This window comes from Doryrhamphus excisus, chromosome 1 (assembly GCF_030265055.1).
Source record: "Doryrhamphus excisus isolate RoL2022-K1 chromosome 1, RoL_Dexc_1.0, whole genome shotgun sequence".
NCBI lineage: Eukaryota > Metazoa > Chordata > Actinopteri > Syngnathiformes > Syngnathidae > Doryrhamphus > Doryrhamphus excisus.
Window position 1 is genome coordinate 18,061,475 of NC_080466.1, and position 24,302 is coordinate 18,085,776.

At 43.8% G+C, this 24,302-nt stretch overlaps 1 protein-coding gene across 1 annotated transcript in view; it reads right to left on the reverse strand.

The window, feature by feature from the left end:
- The window catches only part of LOC131134399 (protein phosphatase 1 regulatory subunit 29-like), a 124,966-nt gene extending 105,747 nt beyond the window's left edge, over nucleotides 1-19,219 (reverse strand). Inside the window, exon 1 of the mRNA XM_058079692.1 lies at nucleotides 19,062-19,219. The gene's annotated coding sequence lies outside the window, so the exon portion shown is untranslated. The remainder of the gene's footprint in view (nucleotides 1-19,061) is intronic.
- Nucleotides 19,220-24,302: the final 5,083 nt, after the last annotated feature.

Here is a 24,302-nt window from a genome sequence, read left to right on the forward strand (position 1 = left end):
CATCACTTCCATGTCTCCTCTCTGCTGGCTCTGCTTCAAACGGGATAAGACAGCATAAATGCCATACCGACAAAAATACTGGGACAGGACTACTTCCATGTCCCCGACTCCTCGTTGGACATTTGCATTTGCTTTTCACTTCCTGCAGCAGTCCCAGTACTTTTGCTCAGCTGATATTTGGTTTGGAAAGTAAACAAATGTTTATCTCCAAATCACATCAAATATGCTGCAGCAGCCAAACAGAGTTAAACATTCATTTTGTGGGAGCTCTGACTGCATAAAGAGATGAGCTGCCACTGCACACAAGCACAATGCGAATGTCCCAACACACATGCACAAACATGCACACACACACACACACACACACACACACACACACACACAGCAGCAGCAGCATTAAACCAACTGCATATTTGTATGTTACCCTGCAAACACTCTTTCGGTGCTCATATCATAACCAGACATTGGACCTCTGCCTGCTGTTATCCATAGGATTCTGGCTTTGGCCGACGATGAGAGAGCCTGGTTCAGATAGCGACCCGTGCCCCCCCCCCCCCCCCCCCTCACCCCATCCCCCACCGCCTTGGATCCAGCATTGACAAGCGTGAATAATCCACGACCGTCTTATTCCTTTTAGAGATTCTCCTCTACATCCTAATGAGCCCCCAGCCCTCTCTCATTCACACACACACACACACACACACACATACATGCACGTGCACTTAAGAACATTAATGCCACCTTAACAGGATTTATTTTTGGTTTGCATTTCCTTTTTAACTTCCTTTGATTTAACGCAACTTCCATTCACTCCATCAACAATCCTTTATTAATATCATTTAGCTCTGTGTGTTTAGCCATATCGGTCACTAATACCATAAAAGCAGCTTAAAAATAAACAAAAATATACTCGTGAATGAAAAAATGAAACATCAGTTACTAATGTAGTATACTATTCCAAAAGGAAGCCATGTTACTACAATCACAGACATTCATTCATTCATTTTCTACCGCTTATCCTCACGAGGGTCTTCGGGCAAGAAGCGGGCCATATAGACAGACAACCATTTACACTCACATTCATACCTATGGACAATTTGGAGTCGCTAATTAACCTAGCATGTTTTTGGAATGTGGGAGGAAACCGGAGTACCGGGAGAAAACCCACACATGCACGGGGAGAACATGCAAACTCCACACAGAGATAGCCGAGCGTGGAATTGAACCCTGGTCTCCTAGCTGTGAGGTCTACGCGCTAACCACTCGACCGGCGTGCAGCCCTACAGACATCCAAAATTGTTAAAAAAGAAAAAAATATAGTTTTATTTGTAGGAAACTCCTGATTTCTCATCTTCTTTATCAAACTGCTCGCAACATTCTTTGGCCTCATGGTGGATGATTTAGCAGTCATAATCACAATTGTGCGGCACTTGATTTCAGTGAACAATACACTACAGGACAAACGGACTAGCATGTTTCTAGCTTTATATGAAAACAGATGCAAAATCTTAGACCACAAACAAATCTTATTTTTAGACCTTCTCTGCTCCACATTGGATGTTTCTGATTTCCCAGCAGTCTCAAAAGCAGCATTGATGCTTGTTCCTGCTTACTGCCTTCCAGCTAGGCTAAGCTAGGTTAGGCTAAGATAGGCTAAGCTAGCCTAAAAAGCACAAGTACATAAGTCAAATGTAAATCTGCATCAAGGTTGTTGTGTTAGCATTTTGTGTTTTTATCTACCTTTAACTAGAACATTAAAAGACGCAGTAAAGATTGAGTGATGAGCTCCATTTTAACAAGCATGTATTCCTCACTTGGGAGTCTTGGGAGGATCCACACGGTAGACATAAAGCGTCTTGACAAGCGCGGGGTGAACAATAACAAACGTGACGTCTGATTCTCCGCGGGGACGGGAGGGATGTTCTTTGCCATAAACGTTTTGTAAAGAACACAAACGGGTGAACAGACTGGAACATCTGGTCAGCGGCATCAATAAAAAACAATGCGGACCAACTCCCCGAACGAGGCCGTTCGCGCAAATAAATCTCTGCAAACACTTCCTGTTGACCGGGGACGACGCGTCATGCCATCTCACGCAGCGCTAATTGCAATCCCGCTGATTAATAGGAATGTGAAGATGTCAGCGTGTACTCCAGAGAGTTATGTTGGGAGTTTTCAGACGGCTATTTGCTATTGGCCGTTAATGAATGTCAGTTTGTTGCAATCAGGCAAACAGTGTTTGTCTTATTAGCTCTTGGATCACGGAATACCAAATCTCAGGAGAATAATCCACTAAGAGAACACATAAAAGCAGTATCCAACACCTATGTTTACCAGTTTTCCTTGTTTCATCGCAGTTCAAATATCGTTACCTAAGTATATCATTCATTCATTTTCTACCGCTTATCCTCACAAGGATGCTGGAGCCTATCCCAGCTGTCTGTACACCCTGGACTGGTCACCAGCCAATCACAGGGCACATATAGACAAACAACCATTCACACTCACATTCACACCTATGGACAATTTGGAGTCGCTAATTAACCTAGCATGTTTTTGGAATGTGGGAGGAAACCGGAGTACTCGGAGAAAACCCAAGCATGCACTTTGGAATATGCAAACTCCACACAGAGATGGCCGAGGGTGGAATTGAACCCTGTGCTCCTAGCTGTGAGGTCTGTGCGCTAACCACTAAACTGCCGTGCAGCCCTCCCTAACTATGTCTTCATTCATTAATTTTCTACCGCTTATCCTCACGAGGGTTGCGAGGGGTGCTGGAGCCTATCCCAGCTGTCTTCGGGCGAGAGGCGGGGTACACCCTGGACTGGTGGCCAGCCAATCACAGGGCACATATAGACAAACAACCATTCACACTCACATTCATACCGATGGACAATTTGGAGTCGCTAATTAACCTAGCTTGTTTTTGGAATGTGGGAGGAAACCGGAGTACCCGGAGAAAACCCACGCATGCACGGGGAGAACATGCAAACTCCACACAAAGATGGCCGAGGGTGGAATTGAACCCTTTGCTCCTAGCTGTGAGGTCTGTGCGCTAACCACTCGACTGCCGTGCAGCCCTCCCTAACTATATCTTGGTTTAAAAAATAAAATAATTAAAAATAAATAAAAATAAACAAGTTCTATGTTGTATTGTGGTCACTAGGCATCAGTAACGAGACAAGAGGTTAAATCACTTCACCTTTAACACTGCATAGAGACTGACTACTGAGCCAGCAGAACCAAGCTCTCATTCTGTGTGGAAGTGGTACATTTTTGGCTTCTGTGTCCTTCTGTGAGACACTGTCTAGAATAAGTCATTTTGAGAGCTAACCAGGGGTGTCTCTAAGCTGCTCTATGTGGTGGCGAGCGTGGTGGTGAGACCAGATCCCTGACCAATCACAACAGAGCGGTAGTGGTGGTCCGGGTAGAATGTTGTGGAATTATTTGAGTGCTTCGGCTATGGGGAGATAATGAAGATTTACTCCATACACAACCTGAGAATTTTACTAAAAGAATATGACTATAGTGCCCTACTGGGATCAAATATCATTTTAAAGGCCCAGAAATTAGGATAGGTTAAATTTAAAGCCTCTCCATATTGTCCCCTGATGGATATTTTAGGTGCAAAAATGCGTACGAAGTGTATTTAATAAGTGGGTCAGACATATTGTGTCAATTATTTCTGACCACTAGGAAAGAATGCCCTGTGTGTGTGTGTGTGTGTGTTTGTGTGAGATCAGTGATTGCAGACGTCCTAATAGAATCCAGAGGGGGAGCGCATAACAAGCGCAGGGGAAATCAAAGTGTGGAAATTGCAGCTGCCTGTCTGTCCGCGGTCCAATTACACAGCTGGAAGAACAATATTCCTTCTTGCCGTCTGTTTACTATTTAACTGCCTTGATGCATGTGGCAGCCTGGATTTTCCATGGCTTTGCGAGGAGATGGCGGCGCTTTGGTTAAATGTAGACCCTTACTGGACAGGCATCAAACCCCATGCGGGGTATCTTTGCTCCGGTTTGATCCCGCTCGGAACCATCGGAGAAAGACTGGTCTGTTAAGTAGTTGTTTTGGGAAAACACTCAAGTGTTGATCCATTATTCAACCGGAACTGCGCAGTCTGTAATAATTGAGTCTCTGGGTCGGACTCATCACTTACTGCTGACGATGTGCAAGATGGATTCGAGCCTGCGTCACGGAACGGGACCCCTTCCGGGGACACTCAAGTGATCTTACAAAAACGATAAAAGACACAGTCCACATTCGTTTAGTGACCGACTCGGTGCTAACGAGCTCTGAGGCAGGAAAGTTCTGAAAGTTAGTTGGGTTTCTTTAAATTGGGAAAGAGTCTTCCTCCATCTGAGTGCACCACCGACTTCCAACTTAAACATGGCCAGCTGAACACTTGCAGCTTCCAAGTTTCGACAATATGGAAAATGAAAATGAAGAAAAAGAATGATCTTTCCTTCTTGATGCGCCTCAGAGCACAATCAAAAAGAGTAACTGTAGTAAATTTACCATTGTGACCTGAAAATGTTCCCCTGTGGACAGTTGTGCTTCCCATCTGAGGAGGCTTCATCGGGTCATGCTCAACAAATCACCTGGTGTAGGAGTGATTCCACTCAAATGATAGGGGTGTGAATCAGCATACACATCTCGATGCACTGCCAGCAATATGACAATTTAACGATACATGGAATTTTAGGGCAATACGATTCCATACGATACACCCTCTTCACGATGCGATAATCATTGGTGTGGAGTTTGCATGTTCTCCCCGTGCATGCTTGGGTTTTCTCCGGGTACTCTGGTTTCCTCCCACATTCCAAAAACATGCTAGGTTAATTGTCGACTCCAAATTGTCCATAGGTATGAATGTGAGTGTGAATGGTTGTTTGTCTATATGTGCCCTGTGATTGGCTGGCCACCAGTCCAGGGTGTACCCCGCCTCTCGCCCCAAGACAGCTGGGGTAGGCTCCAGCACCCCCGCGACCCTCGTGAGGAAAAAAGCGGTAGAAAATGAATGAATTAATGAATCATGCAATTCGGGCTGCACGGTGTTCAAGTGGTTAGCGCGCAGACCTCACAGCTAGGAGGTGTGGAGTGTGCATGTTCTCCCCATGCATGTGTGGGTTTTCTCCAGGTACTCCGGTTTCCTCCCACATTCCAAAAACATGCTAGGTTAATTGGCGACTCCAAATTGTCCATATGTATGAATGTGAGTGTGAATGGTTGTTTGTCAATATGTGCTCTGTGATTGGCTGGCCACCAGTCCAGGGTGTAGCCTCGGGTCTACTAGCTGTGAGGCCTGCGCACTAACCACTTGAGACATGGCATGGCACTGAGGATCAAGGAAACGCCACCTTTGGGGTCGTCCACACTGGGAGGAGCCGCAGGCCGTGCCATCGGGGGACCATCACCTGGGGCCCCCCGACTCAGACAGACGGGCGGACCCTCACATTAAAGGGAGGAACCCCCAGCCGGCCGGGTCGAAAGGACCCAAGGATGGCACCCCTAATGTAGTACGTCAAAAATATGTTTTGACAATTCTGACAAAAATTGATAAATAAATGTACACAAAAACTTTGTCAGGCTGCACGGCGGTCGTGTGGTTAGCGTGCAGACCTCACAGCTAGGAGAACCGGGTTAAATTCCACCCTCTGCCATCTCTGTGTGAAGTTTGCATGTTCTCCCCGTGCATGCGTGGGTTTTCTCCGGGTACTCCGGTTTCCTCCCACATTCCAAAAACATGCTAGGTTAATTAGCGACTCCAAATTGTCCATAGGTATGAATGTGAGTGTGAATGGTTGTTTGTCTATATGTGCCCTGTGATTGGCTGGCCACCAGTCCAGGGTGTAGCCTCGGGTCTCCTAGCTGTAAGGCCTGCGCACTAACCACTTGGCCACCATGCACCCCGAAACAAATTCATTCTTTTCATTTTCTGAATATGCCAAGGGCTAATGAAAGATAAGCTGGAGGCAGAAAAGGGCTCCTGGCCCGCACTTTGGACACCTCTTACAGTGCAACAGTAAAAGTTTGAACAGGGTGACGGTTGTGTTACTTGTAGCAGTTCTCTAAAAGTACTCTGAAGGGCAGAGTAAATAGTTTCAGTGTGCAGAACCGTTGTTGTTTTTACTGAACAATGGCAGCACACTGCCGTCTTCTTATGCACTCATCTCTGTCTGTGTACGAAGGTGAAGTGTTCAAAAACAGCTGCACCATAGCTGAGGAGATCCAACGGTCTGGAGTCGCCTCCACAGATTGCTGACACAGACGGGCGGGGCGATGTGGCTCTTGTCGCTTATGCTTGCCTAAATATACTCTATTGCCGAATGCCTCTGCTTGCCTTCTCTCCGCTTATAGGCAGGCTGTCCCTCACTTCAAATATCTACAGTGTGTGAAATGGGACATTATGTTGCAGGAAGGGCTTTCGGCCAGCAACATGCACACACACACACACAAACACACACACACAGAGTGCAAGATGTATTAAAAACCCACAGTCCATAAGGGTCCCATGCAGGGTGGACTGATTGGTTCGACGTTTTATTTCTCCTTTGAAGGTAGAGCCATGCCCAGGACGGTCTCACTTTTTTGGGGTACAAAATGACAGTCGTTTTGTAGAGCCAGCCAACAACAATCCTTGCATGGGTCGCAGGGGTGCTGGAGCCTATCCCAGCTGTCTCCCAACCATTCACACTCACATTCATACCTATGGACAATTTGGAGTCGCCAATTAACCTAGCATGTTTTTGGAATGTGGGAAGAAACCGGAGTACCCGGAGAAAACCCACGCATGCACGGGGAGAACATGCAAACTCCACACAAAGATGGCCGAGGGTGGAATTGAACCCTGGTCTCCTAGCTGTGAGGTCTGCGCGCTAACCACCCGATTCCAGCCCAATTCCAATACAATGAACTTAATTTAAAATTGAATTGAAACTAGGGCGGCACGGCGGTCGAGTGGTTCACAGCTAGGAGACCAGGGTTCAATTCCACCCTCAGCCATCTCTGTGTGGAGTTTGCATGTTCTCCCCGTGCATGCGTGGGTTTTCTCCGGGTACTCCGGTTTCCTCCCACATTCCAAAAACATGCTAGGTTAATTGGCGACTCCAAATTGTCCATAGGTATGAATGTGAGTGTGAATGGTTGTTTGTCTATATGTGCCCTGTGATTGGCTGGCCACCAGTCCAGGGTGTACCCCGCCTCTCGCCCGAAGACAGCTGGGATAGGCTCCAGCACCCCCCGTGACCCTTGAGAGGAAAAGCAGTAGAAAATGAATGAATGAATGAATGAATTGAAACTAATGGATTAAAACACTGAACTGTTTGAGATGTGTGTGAATAGTCGGCTTTCTGGGCTGTGAAGCAGTACTCAACAACCCCCAGGAAGCGAAACCAACTTGAGAAGTACCATCAATCATTTTAAGCTTGAATGAACTAACAGGAAACTCGTTTCTAAACAATGTGAAGCTGAACATGTCCTCCATTGTGGTTTTCAGTGTGTTTCACCCTGGCCGATGTGTCGCCTTTTTTTATTTGGATACATTCCATATTATGAATATTGTAAAGTGTCCTGCATCATGCCAGCCCGGTCCTGAAGGTGCGTCAGTACAGGGAGACACTATCTGGGCAGAGCAGAGCTTGTTAAAGACAAGCTGCACTTCATGGAAGGATGGATGCTGCACCCTGCACTGTCAATTACCAGAATCTCCCCTCAGCCAGAACCTCACTTGGCAGACCCAGCCTGTGTGTGTGTGTGTGCGTGTGTGTGTGTGTGTACCGTTCCTTTAGGCCACGCTCATTTTTGCCCATTTTTCCATCTGTGCCGACATCCATCAGCTTCTCCTCCCATCAACCTGCTGCAGAGCTGTTTTGTGATTTAAAGAAAAGGCAAAATAAAGCCCGGCTTCTCCTTCCTATACTTCTTCTTCTTCTACTTATTTTTCTTCGCTGTCGTCGTCCGCCGCGAGCCGCAAATCAGGCCGATAGTGCCTCAGCTTCTTTTTAATGGTGCAGAAAATTAAATGAAGTCAAAGTTGGAGGAGAGACAAATGATGATGATGTGGGAAGAAGGAAGGGTGAAGATATCCTGGTGGAGAGAGAAGTGAAAACCTGTTGACCAAATGTTTGAGGTGATGAAGGTTTGAACACTAAGCTTTTGATACAGATCTTAGACGGGGGGGACAATACACAGGAGACAGAATGGCTAAAAGACAACCAGTCGGGTATGTTCAGTGCTGCAGAGCATGCCTAAAGGTTCCTGAAGGCTTAAGGGGTCTGGAAAAATGTCCTGGGACTTCATTTTGCCTCCCCAGTTCCTGCAGTCCAAACTGCAGTCGACAAAAACGACTCTTACCTTCTCAGCTTTGCACCATTTGGAGCTCCCATGCATTTTATTGCCTTACTTTATGCGCCCATGTTTACTTTATGTGATGTTATTGCTTGATGTGTTTCTTTTTACTGGTACTGCTGCCTAGCCAGTTACCCTTCAGGGACAATAAAAAAAAAAAAGCCGATATCAAGAAAAGGCACCAGAACTGTGCTAAGTTCAGGAACCCACATAGTGTTTGAATGTAGTGCATCACATGTGATATTATTCTTAAAATGCAACATGGCACAGGTGTTAAATTTCTGTGGCCTGTGAAAACCTGGAAATGACGTCAAAAATATGTTTTGACAATTCTGACAAAAATTGATAAATAAATGTACACAAAAACTTTGTCAGGCTGCACGGTGGTCATGTGGTTAGCATGCAGACCTCACAGCTAGGAGAATTGGGCTCAATAGGTAAATGTTTATTTTATAGTCCATTCACTGGTAAAAGTCCAATTTCCAGTGTCTACTTGTGATTCTTTTAGCGCCATACTTGTCTTCTTCTACGACTGCTTCATTGTGGTGTGTATGCCTCAGTGTTGCCCCTGCAGGACACGGGTTGTATTGCATGAATGAGCACTTCTCCAGTTCAACTGATTGGTGTCATTATTTGGTGGGCCAGATGAGGATCTAAGCTCTTTAGTCCGGTTTCATTCCATTTTGTATTTAATTTTTTTTTATTGTGCCGCTCAGTGTCTGAGTGGTTTGCATGTTGCCCACACTTGTTGCCGACCCTAATGAGGATTAGTGGCATAGAAAATGACTGGATGGATTTTTGTACCTTATGTGAGTGTGCAGTATGCAACCTCCCATCTTGTCAAAGCATCGTCCTGCTGGAAAATGTTGAGTAAATTGACTTGTGAACTACTGAACTATTTAAGGTACCATAAAAAATACAATTGAAAGCAGACAAAAGAAATCTGCCAATAGACGGGGATCTACGAGTTCAATTCCACCCTCTGCCATCTCTGTGTGGAGTTTGCATGTTCTCCCCGTGCATGCGCGGGTTTTCTCCGGGTACTCCGGTTTCCTCCCACATTCCAAAAACATGCTAGGTTAATTGGCGACTCCAAATTGTCCATAGGTATGAATGTGAGTGTGAATGGTTGTTTGTCTATATGTGCCCTGTGATGTGATGTACCCCGCCTCTCGCCCGAAGACAGTTGGGATAGGCTCCAGCACCCCCGAAACCCTCTTGAGGATAAGCATTAGAAAATGGAATGGAATGGAATGGACTGGAATGGCCTTTATTGTCATTATACAAGATGTAGAGCTTCTCCTTTCAGTGCAGTAGTCAAGTAAAAAAAAAGTATAGAAAAAGTAGAGTAAAAAGGACAATTTAACAAGATATATACAAGATATACACAAAATATCCAAAATATACACATAGCATTGCACAGGAGCATATGCAGGAGCAGACATATTGCAGGTATATTAATTTTAGTGCAATGATAATGACTGGTGTATACAGATGAGTACGGTCACATATTAGTGTATTGTATTGGGTTGTTAAATAAATAAATATATTTGAGGTAGTAACAGCTGTTAAGCTGCTAAGATAATAGTCTGTTTGATAGATAACTTTTATAGAAATGTAAAAAGAGTATTAGAGCAGTATTAGAAGAGAAGGTTATGAGAAGACATGATTACCATTACAATGAAGAGGCGCGAAGGAGGCAGGTCATGAGGGTCATAATCCCTTGATTGTGATGGTGGGAGGAGGAATGTTGTTTGGAGTCAGTTTAGGGTGGAATGATCAAATTCAACATGTTCTTATTAGAGAACAAACGCAGAACATAAGAGGACGTTTTGCAAAGTCATATTATTAAAAAGAAGAGCCGTGCAGATGTCCGAGTGTGAGCTCGCATCACATTTGTGGATCAGCTCATGAGCTCTTGCATGCTGATGTTCGTGAGTGTGTGAGTGTGTGTGTGTGTGTGTGTGTGTGGCATTTCCTTTCAAAGGCTAAGTTGCAGAGAAGCACGGGGGCCCCTTGCAACACCCTTAATCCGTCCGCCTCAGTTGGGACTTTTTTGACAGATGGTGTCGATGCTGCACATGTGACAGGTGAAGTCAATATTTGGCGGCAGAGGAAGAAAAAAACACTCGCGGTGAAACACTTCCCAACTCACGCGCTTGCTTCCGTCGCACGGCAACGAAACAAACAAAATGACAAATCCATTTAGAAAAACAAAGATAGTGTAGACAAAGTGTCGTACAATAAGTCTGGAATGGAAGGATGGCCTCCATGACCGAGCAGAACCAAAACTTGTTTTCTTCACCTCAAATGCATAACACACACACCCACACAGAAGCTCACACATGGCATCACGTCTTCCCACGCAGCCGCCTGAATAATTGAAGCGCCATTTAAAGGGAATGTTTGTGGAAAGTGGCCATGAAAGCGCACGTCTGTCTGGCTGCCGGTCTCCCATCTGCTCGGCTCGGATGAGAACATTCTGGCATAATGTGTGACCTCACTGTGCTGCGTTCAGGGGACAAACAAAATGTTACAGCAAAATAGTCCGAAAAAAAGAAGTTTGACAATGTTTTCTATTAATTCGTGTCTGTGCTGGCCTTTCAGCACCAAGGCCAGCAGCACACAGGGGCAAACTGCTGGCTGTTGACTATTCTGGTGCCATGGAGAGCACCATGCTGCTTTTCTTGAATGACTCAAAATACAGTAGATCCCCGTCTCAGTCATTCATTCATTTTCCACCGCTTATCCTCACGAGGGTCGCCCGGGTGCTGGAGCCTATCCCAGCTGTATTCGGGCGAGAGGTGTTACAGTCACTCAAAGAATTCAAATTATTTACTTTTTTTTTGCTTTGTCTTTGTATATTTTTGTGCCGTTATCTCCAAAAGCATCAACCAGGGGTATAGACAGGAAGTGTTAGCAAAGTTGTCATTTTATACTTCATTCATTCATTGAGCCTATCCCAGCTGTCTTGAGGTGGGGTACACCCCGGACTGGTGGCCAACCAATCACAGGGCACATATAGACAAACAACCATTCACACTCACATTCATACCTATGGACAATTTGGAGTCGCCAATTAACCTAGCATGTTTTTGGAATGTGGGAGAAAACCCGGAGAAAACCCACGCATGCACAGGGAGAACATTCAAACTCCACACAGAGATGGCTGAGGGTGGAATTGAACTCGTAGATTGGCAGATTTCTTTGACTGCTTTCAATTGTAATTTTTTTTTATGGTACCTTAAATAGTTCAGTAGTTCACAGGTCAATTTACTCAACATTTTCAAGGATTACAAGGTGAATACATTACAAAATGGGAGGTTGCATGCTACACACTCACACACGGTACAAAAATCCATCCAGTCATTTTCTATGCCGCTAATCTAGGGTCAACAGTGGGGCATACACACCACAATGAAGCAGTCATAGAAGAAGACGTATGGCGCTAAAAGAATGACAAGTAGACACTGGAAATTGGACTATAAAATAAACATGTACCTAAGGTTTTGCTCAAGAGCATAGAAAGTGCAAAATCAAGGTAATTCAAATGAAGAAGTTATATATCCATAATTTACATGTTGCTCAAGCCACAGGTTTATTGCATGGTTATTGCACAGTTTATTGCACAGTTATTGGTTTGGTGGGGAAGCGAATGTGGTGATAAACACTGTTTCAAAGGAATAGAACTCATTTTCATTTCAATGCATTTTCGGACAATGCAACCCCCCCCCCGCACACACACAATCCGCTATTATTGCTGATGGGTGGGGCAGTATTGGGGTTTTTTTGGACCCATCAAAAAAAATTGGACCGATTCTGCAGGAATTTTTCTAGCTGTTATTATAGTTTTGCACTACTAATAATAACAATAATGGATTCTATTTTTATAGGGCACCCATTATTTGTTTACTCCTCGGTAGACTGACCAAAACATGGCTGCCAATTCGTGCCTACGGCTTCTACGACCACCGCCAAACATTCTTCGGCATTCTGCCCCCATTGGGGGCATGAAGCAGGGTTCGAACCACCGGTCTGGTCAACCACCAGAGCCACACAAATAGCTAAATTGGAAAAGTACCTCGCAAAGGCTTTTCTGAATTCTGTCTGCTTTACTTCCCTTTTTAATGTCAGCTTTTGGGAAGTCTTTAATCACTTTCTAAAGTTCATCTCATCTTCATCGCCCGTCTGGGTCCACAGCGCCGACGGATCACATCTTCATAAAAGATCCGCTTGCGTTCCAGCGTGTCGGCTCCCAGCGGACGACGCCGGCTCGGGCCTATTTTTGGTATGACGGATCCAGCTTTTATGTCGCTGACAGGAGAGCGTTTTGGTCGCTCAACAATGCGCCGACGAGCGTCATGACACCTATCAAGCGCAAACAATACCAAGACAAACAGCTCAAAGCGGGAAGACAAAAAAATAAGAGAATTAGTTAGAGAGCACAGAGCTGGTAGTGGGGATGGTTGACTCCGCCCTTTTGCTAACGCTAACACTAATGGATGTCTTATAGCACCCCGGCCTTCCTTCAGCATCAGCATGCTGCATCCGCTGCTCCATGCCATCCATGCATAAACAGCGAGCGGTGACACGGCAGCCCGGCTGCTTATTTACTACACTCAGATTGAGCGTGACACCCCGAGCACCCGTGTGATTTGACCGTGCGCGTATGAGACGGCGCCGACGCGCACGCTCGTGATTATCATGCTCTGCAGAGGTCGTAAACACTCGCAGTCCGAAAAACCTCTGAGACACAAATCTCATCTCGAGACCATCTTTTGTCTGCCTCAGAGATGCTTCTACGGCGGAATGAGAGCTTCTGGAGCACAAACGTGATGACAGATCGCACGCACACGCGCAAAGAACGACTACAATTTACGACCGAGGTTTTGATGCTGTCTGCATCACAAGTGTTTAAATCTTTGCTACACACTTGACTGTTAAGTAGTTGGGAGCTGTGCATTTGGTACCCGGGCCTTCGGTGGAGACTTGAGACTTCTTTGTGCGTCAGTTGCATCAATATTGGTCCATAAGTGGGTCGTGATGACGATGATCGCCATTTAAACTTATTTCTCTTATCTTGACACTTTTTTGTGATTTCTAAAATCACAAATACTTAAACTTGCTGATATAGTTCATCTTCAAACAGCTAAAATAATATAAGGCTAAAAAATAACCATTCATTCATTTTTTACCGCTTATCCTCACAAGGGTCGCGGGGGTGCTGGAGCCTATCCCAGCTGTCTTCAGGCAAAAGGTGGGGTACACCCTGGACTGGTGGCCAGCCAATCACTGGGCACATATAGTCAAACAACCATTCACACTCACATTCATACCAATTTGGAGTCACCAATTAACCTAGCATGTTTTTGGAATGTGGGAGGAAACCGGAGTACCCGGAGAAAACCCACACATGCACGGGGAGAACATGCAAACTCCACACAGAGATGGCCGAGGGTGGGATTGAACTTGGGTCTCCTAGCTGTGAAATCTGTGTGCTAACCACTCAACCGCCGTGCAACCATAAAAATAACCAATTACCTAAAAATGTCTCGACAAGAGCGGAGAAATATGATCTCAGGTAGGAACTACATTTGAAACACTTATATGCTAGCACAACGTTAAAAAGCCATAGCATTTCAGTATGTGGAAACAAACTATGGAATGGATTGAGTAAGGACCTCAAACAATGCACAACGATGAGCCAATTCAAGAAACAATACAAGCAGTTGATGTTTGCTAAATACAAGGATGAAGAGTCTTGAACCAGTCATGATGTGCTATATATATCACTATATTGACACTTACTATGGTACCCATTATGTCATTGGATGCTCATGTTACCTTGTACAAGGTATGTGACAAAAATTTTTAAAAAAAAGTTAAAAATTAAAACATTTTAAATTTTAAATTTTAAATTTTAAATTTTAAATTTTAAATTTTAAATTTTAAATTTTAAATTTTAAATTTTAAATTTTAAAAACAAGTAACAAGTAAGTTGAACAAGTAAAAAATATATATATTAGGAAAGCAGGAAGTGAACAAATAGCAGTTAGTGATTGTAAAAGTACCAGATGGAGGGGTAGGATTTAATAAGCTTTGCTTCTTCCTACTCCTTTTGGACATGTGGAACTGTGAACTGATACATTCAATTGTAATTTGATGCATGTTCAAATGAAATAAAACCATTACCATTATCTCATTTGGTTCTTTCCAGTTTCACCCAAAGCATCTACTCCTATGCAAGGTCCAGTAGGTCGTTTGTGGTCGTCCGACGGAGGACGTCAACACTTGAAATAACTTGGAGCAGACACGCCACATTTTGATTTTAGTGTCTTGCTAGAAAATGTCCAATTGCAGTTTACAAGCTTCTTGGATTAGATGAAATTAAAGTTTTATGGTCCCTGTTGGGAAATTGGGCCACGGCCGCCGAAAGGAGGGAAGTAAAAAAAAAAAAGTGGAAGAGTAAATTGAAATCATCCTTGGAAACGGCCCACATGATTACAAGGGGAATACATTACAATTAATGGCGTCCTTTATTATTTTATACATCAATGGGCTGAACATGTGGCCCGTTACAATTGAGACACATAAAGTCACTTTGGTTCTCCCTCTGGTGTCTACAACGTCTCCCTGCAGGATGGAGTCGTTTGGATTAAAAGGTGTTTTTTTACTGAAAAAGCACTAAAAAGACTTACTATGTTTTCTTGCTTTCATTGGGTCTTTTTCTACTTCAGGTCGCATCATAAATACTCTTAAGGGCCACACGGTCCAATCAGGCTTAGCTGGTTAAATATGCCAATCCAAACAACTGGGTACGTATGAGGTATGTTAACGCATTCAAACCAAAAAAATCATTTTCGATGATTTTGGCAGATTTTTCAAGGCGCAAATAATATTGTGTCTTTATTATCATGTATATGTCAAAGGAAAGATGTCATCACTATAATATTTATTTCTGGCAAAATCATTGCATTTCATAATTATTGTTATCTAACAAGACTGAGCACAAAGCCAAAAAGTCCACCTATAGAATTAGTTTCACTTTTTGAATAAAACTCACTTTCTAAGATTACCTAATTTATTAAGGTGCGCCACCCAGGACTTGGTGCCCTCTCCCTGAGTGATCAATGTGGACCCGCTGCCGGCTGAGGCGCTGCCTGGGCTTGAATTTTTTAACAGGTGAAGCTCGGCGAGACCCGGCTGCTCAGAGCGTTGTCGTCGTATACATTTTTAAACATCCAAGCTGCCGGATCCGAGGCCCCCACCCAACTCAAGGTGCACTGATAAGAAAAAGGGATACGATGCTTTCACTGAGAGGGAAAGGTGGGGTCTGGGATGTGTGCTCTTCCGAAGCTTCCTCTGGGAGAAATCTGGAACTTGAACACTCGGGAGTGTTTGACTTTGTGGAGGCAGAAAATATCCCACCATCGCGGCATGATAAGTGGGAGAGTATTAGGACAACTTTATGCTGCCTTTTTACCAGCCTTTTTTTATGTTTGCCTATCATCCTTATGTTAGACATTTTTTCTTTGTGTTTTAAAGAGCAGATAAAAACCCTGGACTGGTGGCCAGCCAATCACAGGGCACATATAGACAAATAACCATTCACACTCACATTCATACCTATGGACAATTTGGAGTCGCCAATTAACCTAGCATGTTTTTGGAATGTGGGAGGAAACCGGAGTACCCGGAGAAAACCCACGCATGCACGAGGAGAACATGCAAACTCCACACAGAGATGGCCGAGGGTGGATTTGAACTTGGGTCTCCAAGCTGTGAGCACTGCGCGCTAGCCACTCGGAAAGGCTGACGTCCCATTAAAAAAGTTAGCCAGGCTACATCTATTTTTTAATTACTTGGAAGAATTGTCTATTTATTTATTTATGTATTTATTTATTTATCAATAAATATATGGATTTTTGCATTGAATTAACAGCCATTTTATTGAGTAAGCCATAGAAATTCTACTGCAGTTCTTCCTACAGATGTCAGGCTCCATAATATAAACTGCGTCAAAAATCCTGTACAATAACTGTGCAATAACCATGCAATAAACCTGTGGCTTGGTCAACATGTAAGTCATGGATTTTGCACTTTCTATGCTTTTGTGTGCTTTTTGTACTCTACTTGCTTGTGGGACGAAGAAAGGCTTCTCCCTGGGTGACAAGTGTGTGGACAAAGAAATCTAACAAGGAGTCGGCCTTGAAGACATTTTTTTGTTTTTGTTATTTCGTTCTTGTTTTTCGCCTGAAGAAAGAATTTCTGAGTTTTTGTGATGGCGATTGAGTCCACTGGGAATCTAAACGTTCCGTCTAGCTTGTCTTCAGGACTTGCACACACGCTGTGTGGTAATCTTGTGTCCTGATACGTATGTGTGTGTCCAACGCGAGACAGGAAAGGCTCCTGGCTCGCTTCCTGCGTTCCCCGCCTCGCACTACGCGCTCGCATTTGTAGTCGCTTCTTTGCCGCTTTTGTCGCACAAAGTTTCTCTCTATCTCGGATGATTCCGGCATCTTGCGAGGGCTGGAAAGGGAGCAAGCGGGGCTTTATGAATAATTCCTACTGTAGACAAAAGCAAACCAATGGGGAGGAGTTCAGTGCGAGTGTGACAGCGTTGCTTTAGACACATCCTTGTTGTGTTAAAATCCCTAAAATTGTCTCCATGAAGTTGTTAATCCGACATTCCTCTTGTTTTTGCCTGCAGTGTCTTTCCGGGAGTCTGTGTTCCCGAAAAGTGAGCTCAAGTTTAGGACAACCTTCACAAGTTGCCAAGTGCAAAATGTGTTTTCCTTGCAGCTATTCCACATCTTTGAGGAACTCTTTGGATGAAGGTTGATGTCTTTCAAACGGCAAGTTACTGTGTAATGTTGTACTTTGCCATCAGTCATTCTCCATTGTGAACACTGAAAAGCAAAAGACATTTTTTTAACCCTTTGGAGTCCAGGGTAGGATGTAACGTTTTGCATATTTTTGCATTTACCTTTATATTTCACATCTTATATTGCGGGCTGCGTCGTGGACGAGTGGTTAGCATGTAGGTCACACATTCAGGAGATCGGGACTTTGAATCTCACTTGGGCATCTATATGTGCGGAGTTTGCATGTTCTCCCCATGCATGCGTGGGTTTTTCTCTGGGTACTCTGTCTCTCGGCCGAAAACAGCTGGGATAGGCTCCAGCAACCCCCTCCCACAACCCTCGTGAGGATAAGTGGTTGAAAATGAATGAATGTCAGCCTTTCCACACATGGCTACTATTTCTTCAAGAAACTCTAACACAAGAAAGATGTATAGTCACACATGCATCTCCATTTTTTTTATGACACTCTTATTTTGTTTACACAGTTAGATGACATGGGGAAAATGGTGCTCTTATTTTGAAGGCCAGAAGTGTGTTGTTTGTGTGTTGAGAATGTCTTTAAGGGAAGCTGGGTGCAAGAATAAACATGTGTCATCAGGCATTAAAGCGGTAAAACACGGTGAAAGAAAACACACACACGCAACCGTACTAGCATGCTAAACTAAGTCAAATTCCATTCACGCTCTGTAAGAAGACGTTACGCCAACATTTGATGGTGTTTATCGCCATTTCTACATGTTTACTTCATCAACTCTAGGTCATCGACTCTGCTTTTTCTATTTGAAAGGATCATTTTCACCGGAATAAGTCATTTTCTTATCACTGGAAGAATTTATATGCAAATTATCACCCAAAATGTATTTTCACAAAATGCTATTTTCTCCCTTTTTTGCTGAAACTTGCCAAAAATGAGCACGACTGATTGCTGTAATACATCACAAGGATGCAGAACACAATCCAATGTATTTATTTTTAAAATTCATCAGTGTTAATACGTCAAAACTAAGATGTGGATGTTTGGCTCAGCTATTGCTTTTGCTGTCTTTACAAAGTACAAGGTGTTTCAAAGTGTTCGATTCCGTCCATGTCCACGTAGAGAGTCCAACCAGTTAAGCCGGATGTCCAACATTCCAAAATCCCTGACCTAACTCATCACGCCATCATCCAGCAGCAGCTTCTCACGCCTCTCCTCCTTGACCACAGAGAGGACGCGTGCACGCTCACATGCATACTGAACAAGTTCGAACCCAATCAGAAAGTATATGGACATCCAGGGTCATGTGATCATGAGTGAGGAAGAAGAAGGTGGTGATGGTGTATGTGGTGGGGGGGGGGGGGGGGAGCGGGTCACGTTACAGACATAAATCAAGTCAGATTGGTGGGGGGGCGTTCATATCTTCCATACAACGTTACAGGTGGGCACGCGCGCCCCCCGCTGGCCAATGGTGCAACATGGAAACGTATGCAAAAGTGTGCGTCTTCATCTCCGTTGCGGGTCTCGGTGAGATCTTAGCGATCTTAACATACGCACACACCCATGCAGACATGGTCCACCCCCCCACCCCTTCCTCCTTCCCTCCCTCCTCTCATCATCTCATGGTCCCGGGATCCTGGATGCACGGAGGCGCGCATCGGCACATGTGACCGTGCATGCAACAAAAACAACCAAAAAAAAAAAGCTCCTACTGAAGTCCCGTCACTTTTATGATCCCCCCCACTCTCACCGAAAACCCATCTAGCGGTTCCATGCAACCCCTGCATCAAAACTCCTCACGCGAACAAGTCCAGAACCTCAATAAGGGTCCCTAGTCCTGCCAGCTGAACCCACACCGGATCGGGTCTTACCTGGTCTCGGAGGAGGAGCGGAGCCGGGTTCCGTTCTGCAGCTGGAGGCGGCGAGTAGGATCCAAGCACACACAAGATTCGGTGCGTTCCAGCAGAGGAGGAAGGAGCGAGTGGGGGGGTGAGGCGAGTGATGGGAGAGGCGGTCTGCTGAGGGAGGGAGAGGGGATGGAGGGATTAGAGGGAGGGGTGCAGGATGCAGAATTTGACTAGTCGGATTCTACCGAACTCACGACCTGCTAAGGAGGCATCCTCCAGATTCGCACCGCTTGATTCCAACCCCCCCGGAAATGAATCAATAATAATAATATAAGTAATATACAGTAATAATAACCACATCTGTAAATATACAGACGTCCTTGCAACTCTTCTACTCCTGAACGGCTCCACGCCAAAGGCTGAAAATATGTCAAAACATACATCCTTACTGTAGTGCCTGTGCTATTATTCTCCTGACAAATACACCACAAGATGGCGCTGTTATGGCTCCCCAATGTCAGATTGTCTTGAAATTTCTCCCACAGCTGTAATTTCAGCCAATCACCACTAAGTTTGGTACACACCTTTCGGGGACCGACAAGCACATGTGTGTCAAATTTGAGCAAGATTGGTTGAAAAACGGATGCACGGTGGTCGAGTGGTTAGCGCGTAGACCTCACAGCTAGGAGACCCGAGTTCAATCCCACCCTCGGCTATCTCTGTGTGGAGTTTGCATGTTCTCCCCGTGCATGCGTGGGTTTTCTCCGGGTACTCCGGTTTCCTCCCACATTCCAAAAACATGCTAGGTTAATTAGCGACTCCAAATTGTCCATAGGTATGAATGTGAGTGTGAATGGTTGTTTGTCTATATGTGCCCTGTGATTGGCTGGCCACCAGTCCAGGGTGTAACCCACCTCTTGCCCGAAGACAGCTGGGATAGGCTCCAGCACCCCCGCGACCCTAATGAGGATAAGCGGTAGAAAATTAATGAATGAATGGTTGAAAAACATAGCAACTATCAAGCAAAACGTCGAGTATGCTAGTATTTTCACCACAACCCATAGGGGGCGCCACTAATTCCTATTTACAGTCACTCAAAGAATTCAAATTATTTACTTTTTTTTGCTTTTTCTTTGTATTTTTTTGTGCCGTTATCTCCAAAAGCATCAACCAGGGGTATAGACAGGAAGTGTTAGCAAAGTTGTCATTTTATACTTCATTCATTCATTGAGCCTATCCCAGCTGTCTTGAGGTGGGGTACACCCTGGACTGGTGGCCAGCCAGTCACAGTGCACGTATAGACAAACAACCATTCACACTCACATTCATACCTATGGACAATTTGGAGTCGCCAATTAACCTAGCATGTTTTTGGAATGTGGGAGGAAACCGGAGTACCCGGAGAAAACCCACGCATACACGGGGAGAACATGCAAACTCCACACAGAGATGGCCGAGGGTGGAATTGAACCCTGGTTTCCTAGCTGTGAGGTCTGCGCGCTAACCACTCGACCGCCATGCCGAATTTTATACTTGTATGACTTAAAACATGTCCGTACTGCAGTATTCGTGATGGCCTCATTTTGTATCGGGAACAGACTCGGGTTGTTTATACAGTATGTGAAAACCGTCAGTACACTGCCCCCTGTTGACAGAACAGGTACAACATCATCAACGTCATACTAACACACACCCACACACACTAAATGACGGCAATCCAACTGGGCAGCTGACGTCATTTCCGGTCAATAGAGGTATCGATTCTGCTCCTTTGCAGTTTGTGTGTATTCTGAGTGTTTCCCATGGTTACACACACACACACACACACTGACGCACACACACACACACACACATTGACGCACAGTGATGGAGCACCTCTGGCAGGCGGCCCTGACCCTGCATTTTATCATCCTCTTAGTTTCTCCAAGTGTATGATGTCAGAAAGCCTGGAGGTATAAGCACCGGGTCAAAGTAGCTGTGGCTGTAGGCAACTTTCGATGTTGTTGGCTTTTTTTTAATGAACTTTAATGAAGTAGCCACATTTTAAGTATTACAGACATTTGTATTTAGCTCTGAATGAAAATACCCTTTGCTTCACAGTTGATGTCAAACATCAGTAAAGTGGAGTCAGATGTACCTGCAGCGTCATCCATCTTGAGAACTTTACGAGACATAATTGACTCACATTCCTTTCTTTTAAACGAGCAATAAGACGGTCCCCGGCCTCCACATTTGTCTTGTCGGGATGGCGTTTTGTCCCAATACCGAAGACAAGTCGGCTAAATTTAGAACAAAACAGTAGCGCAGATATTGACTTTGAAGCACTGTTGTTTCAGTTTTTACGAGGAACTATCTGTACCTTTAAAAATGTCAATAACATTGACATGAAACGTCCGCTTTATTGGATTTGGATTTTATTTGTACAACAGCTTAGTTGTACAAACGTCAAAAGTTGTCCCAAATTAGCTAAAACGGCAGTCTTCCAGCCACTTCTCCTTATCTTGTCACTTCCTGTGTGAGAGCGTGACATTGCCAACATGGAAGTTTGTCCTTGCGAATGTGTTCCTCATCAAGCATATCTAAAGAGCCCAAGCGCTGGGAAAATGTCACGCAGGGATTTGGGAGATGACAGGGATCTCATTATTATGAATCTTTGTTTGACACTCCTCCTGTTTGCCCTTGTCTTATGTGGAGGGACCAAAAATGTGACGAGGACCATCGCTAACATGCTAATGCGCTGATGATTAGCATGTGTGGCAAGTCACACAGCACTCAATGCCCTTTTTTTTTTAAACGATACAATAATCCCTCATTTATCACGGTAAATTGGTTCCATACGAGACTACGATCAGTGAATTTTGGCAAAGTATGAGTCAATATTAATACATGGTATAATATTTTTGTAGTTATGGCATAGAAAACCTGTTCCATAGACATGGAATAACACCCCGAGTGTCACCTTTACACTGCCGTTACCCAATATAGTAGATATGAATGGGGAAAATAAGACATAAATAAGACAACAAACTCACAAGAAAGCAGTAAATAAAAGTGCCAGGTGGACAGGAAGTGACATCAGAAGTTATGAGTTGAGTTTCAGCTTGAGTTATTATTATTATGTGATCATTTCCCCGTTCTGGTGACACCTAGTGGCCAAAGTAGAATACTACATTCGCAAGTAGAATGCTTCTTCTGCCTTATTTATTGTATTTGACTTAATCAAGTTGGTTAATTTAGCCATTTGTTTTCTTGAAAATGCTTCATTTAGGCTAGAATAAGAATAAGTACAATTTGCTTACATATACTTTTTTCTTAAATATGCAACAATCTTTTTTTTATTTTTTTTTTTAAACATGACTACTGTATAGGATATTTTCTTTGAATAAAACATTCCTCTCAGCCAATCGGCTTCTCCCCTTTCATACAGCATTGTGACCTCGTCTACAGCCTGGCTGAAGGTTGGCCCTCCTGAGGTGCGGCCAATATGGGTCGCCTGAGCAGAGCAGACACGGAGCTAAGCATCAGCAGCAGCAAGTTCAGCAAAAAAATATTATGACTCAAACTTAATGTTGCAAAAATGACAATTTCCTTTTCTTGTTTTGTTTGTCTGTCATAATATTTATTCATAAATATTTTCACTATTCTCTTAGCATTACAATATTTTCTTCACCAATTTTTTTTTATATTTAAACTATATGCTACTAAAATGAAATTTTCTTCATAATATCACAGGTTTATTCTCGTAAAATTCTGACTTTTTGTCTGTAGATTACAACTTTTTTCTGTGAATATTTTGACCTTATTCTTGTAGATTACAGCTTTTTTTCCACTTCTGCAGTTTTTGTCTTTCTTTATGCTATTATACTTTATTTTTCCTCACAATATTGCAATGTTATTTGACTTCTTCTTGACTTCTTTTTACTTTATTCATGTATAATTACGCCGATTGTTCCATTTTCTAATTTATTTTATGTAAATTTATTTTTCGAATGTGTCATGAGCAGATTAAAATGGCCCCCAGGCCACACATTGGACATCCCTGCCCTCACCCCTCATTCATTTTAATTTTCAGCCAAGAAGTAGTGGGTGGGCTCCATCCCACACAATTCAAGGTCGCTGAAAACGCCAGTCTTGGTCTCATATCGAGACGACCACTTTTTCTGTACATGCACTCATTCGGGTGTTTCTATCTGGTTGCGGTTTGAAAAGATGGCCCTGCTGGGAATTGTGAATAAAGCCTTTTCGCCACAATTAATATTCAAGTGGAAATGTCATTAGTTATTTATAGCTATGGTCAGCAGCTTCCTGCCTTTTTGTCAGAACTGTCGTTTTTATTGAATAGCGCCGCTGCTAACACTCTATTAGCACTCTCAGCGACCACTTCATTAGGTACACTAAGTCGAACGAGGTCCAATCCAAGACATGTCTGGTGAATGCGCCCACATTCACTCCACTAGGAAGACAATTTCTATGCTGATTGACCATTGATCTAACCTCATTTAATTATGCAATTATTTGCTTTCTGTTCATGTACACAACATGCTTGTTTGATTCCTGCTCTGCGTGAAAGGCTATCTATCTATCTATTGTGGTGTCGGTCTATGTGTCCATCACAATATTATTCTATGTGTCTATTGTTGTATAGTCTATGTATCTATGATGGCAGTTTTCCCGCAAAAATGTCTCTACCAACCTAGGCTTTGTGCTCAACAAAAAGGTAATACCGATTCATCATATGAACTATACTTGACTAGACTATCTATCAGATCTATCAGCACTGAACATTGAACAATTTTGACATATTAACACGGATGCATTTTAAAAATAAATACATTGGATTGTGTTCTGCATCCTTGTGACGTATTACAGTAATCAGTCGGTGCTCTGTTGTATGTGTCTGTTATTGTATTTACTACTGCTCTCGCTAGAGGGCGTTGTATACTCATGTGAGTGTTGAAGACGTGTGCAGCGCCACCTCATCCGTATGTGTTTATATGTGCCTAAACAAGAACATTGGGAACCCACAGTACACAATAACCAGCTAAATGTAGAGCCACAACAGTCCTTATTGGCTAAGGGAGAACCCATCCATTGTGTTCCGCATCCTGATTGGCTATAGACCGCCCTCAATCTACTTTGTGCCGTTTGCTGTTGTGGTCGCTAGCAAACTAGCTAACCGTGCGAGCTGCTTGAGAGCCTCCAAGAAACAACAGAAGAGGAAGAAGATAAATGTAATGTTAATTATATTTAACTATTATTTGCTAT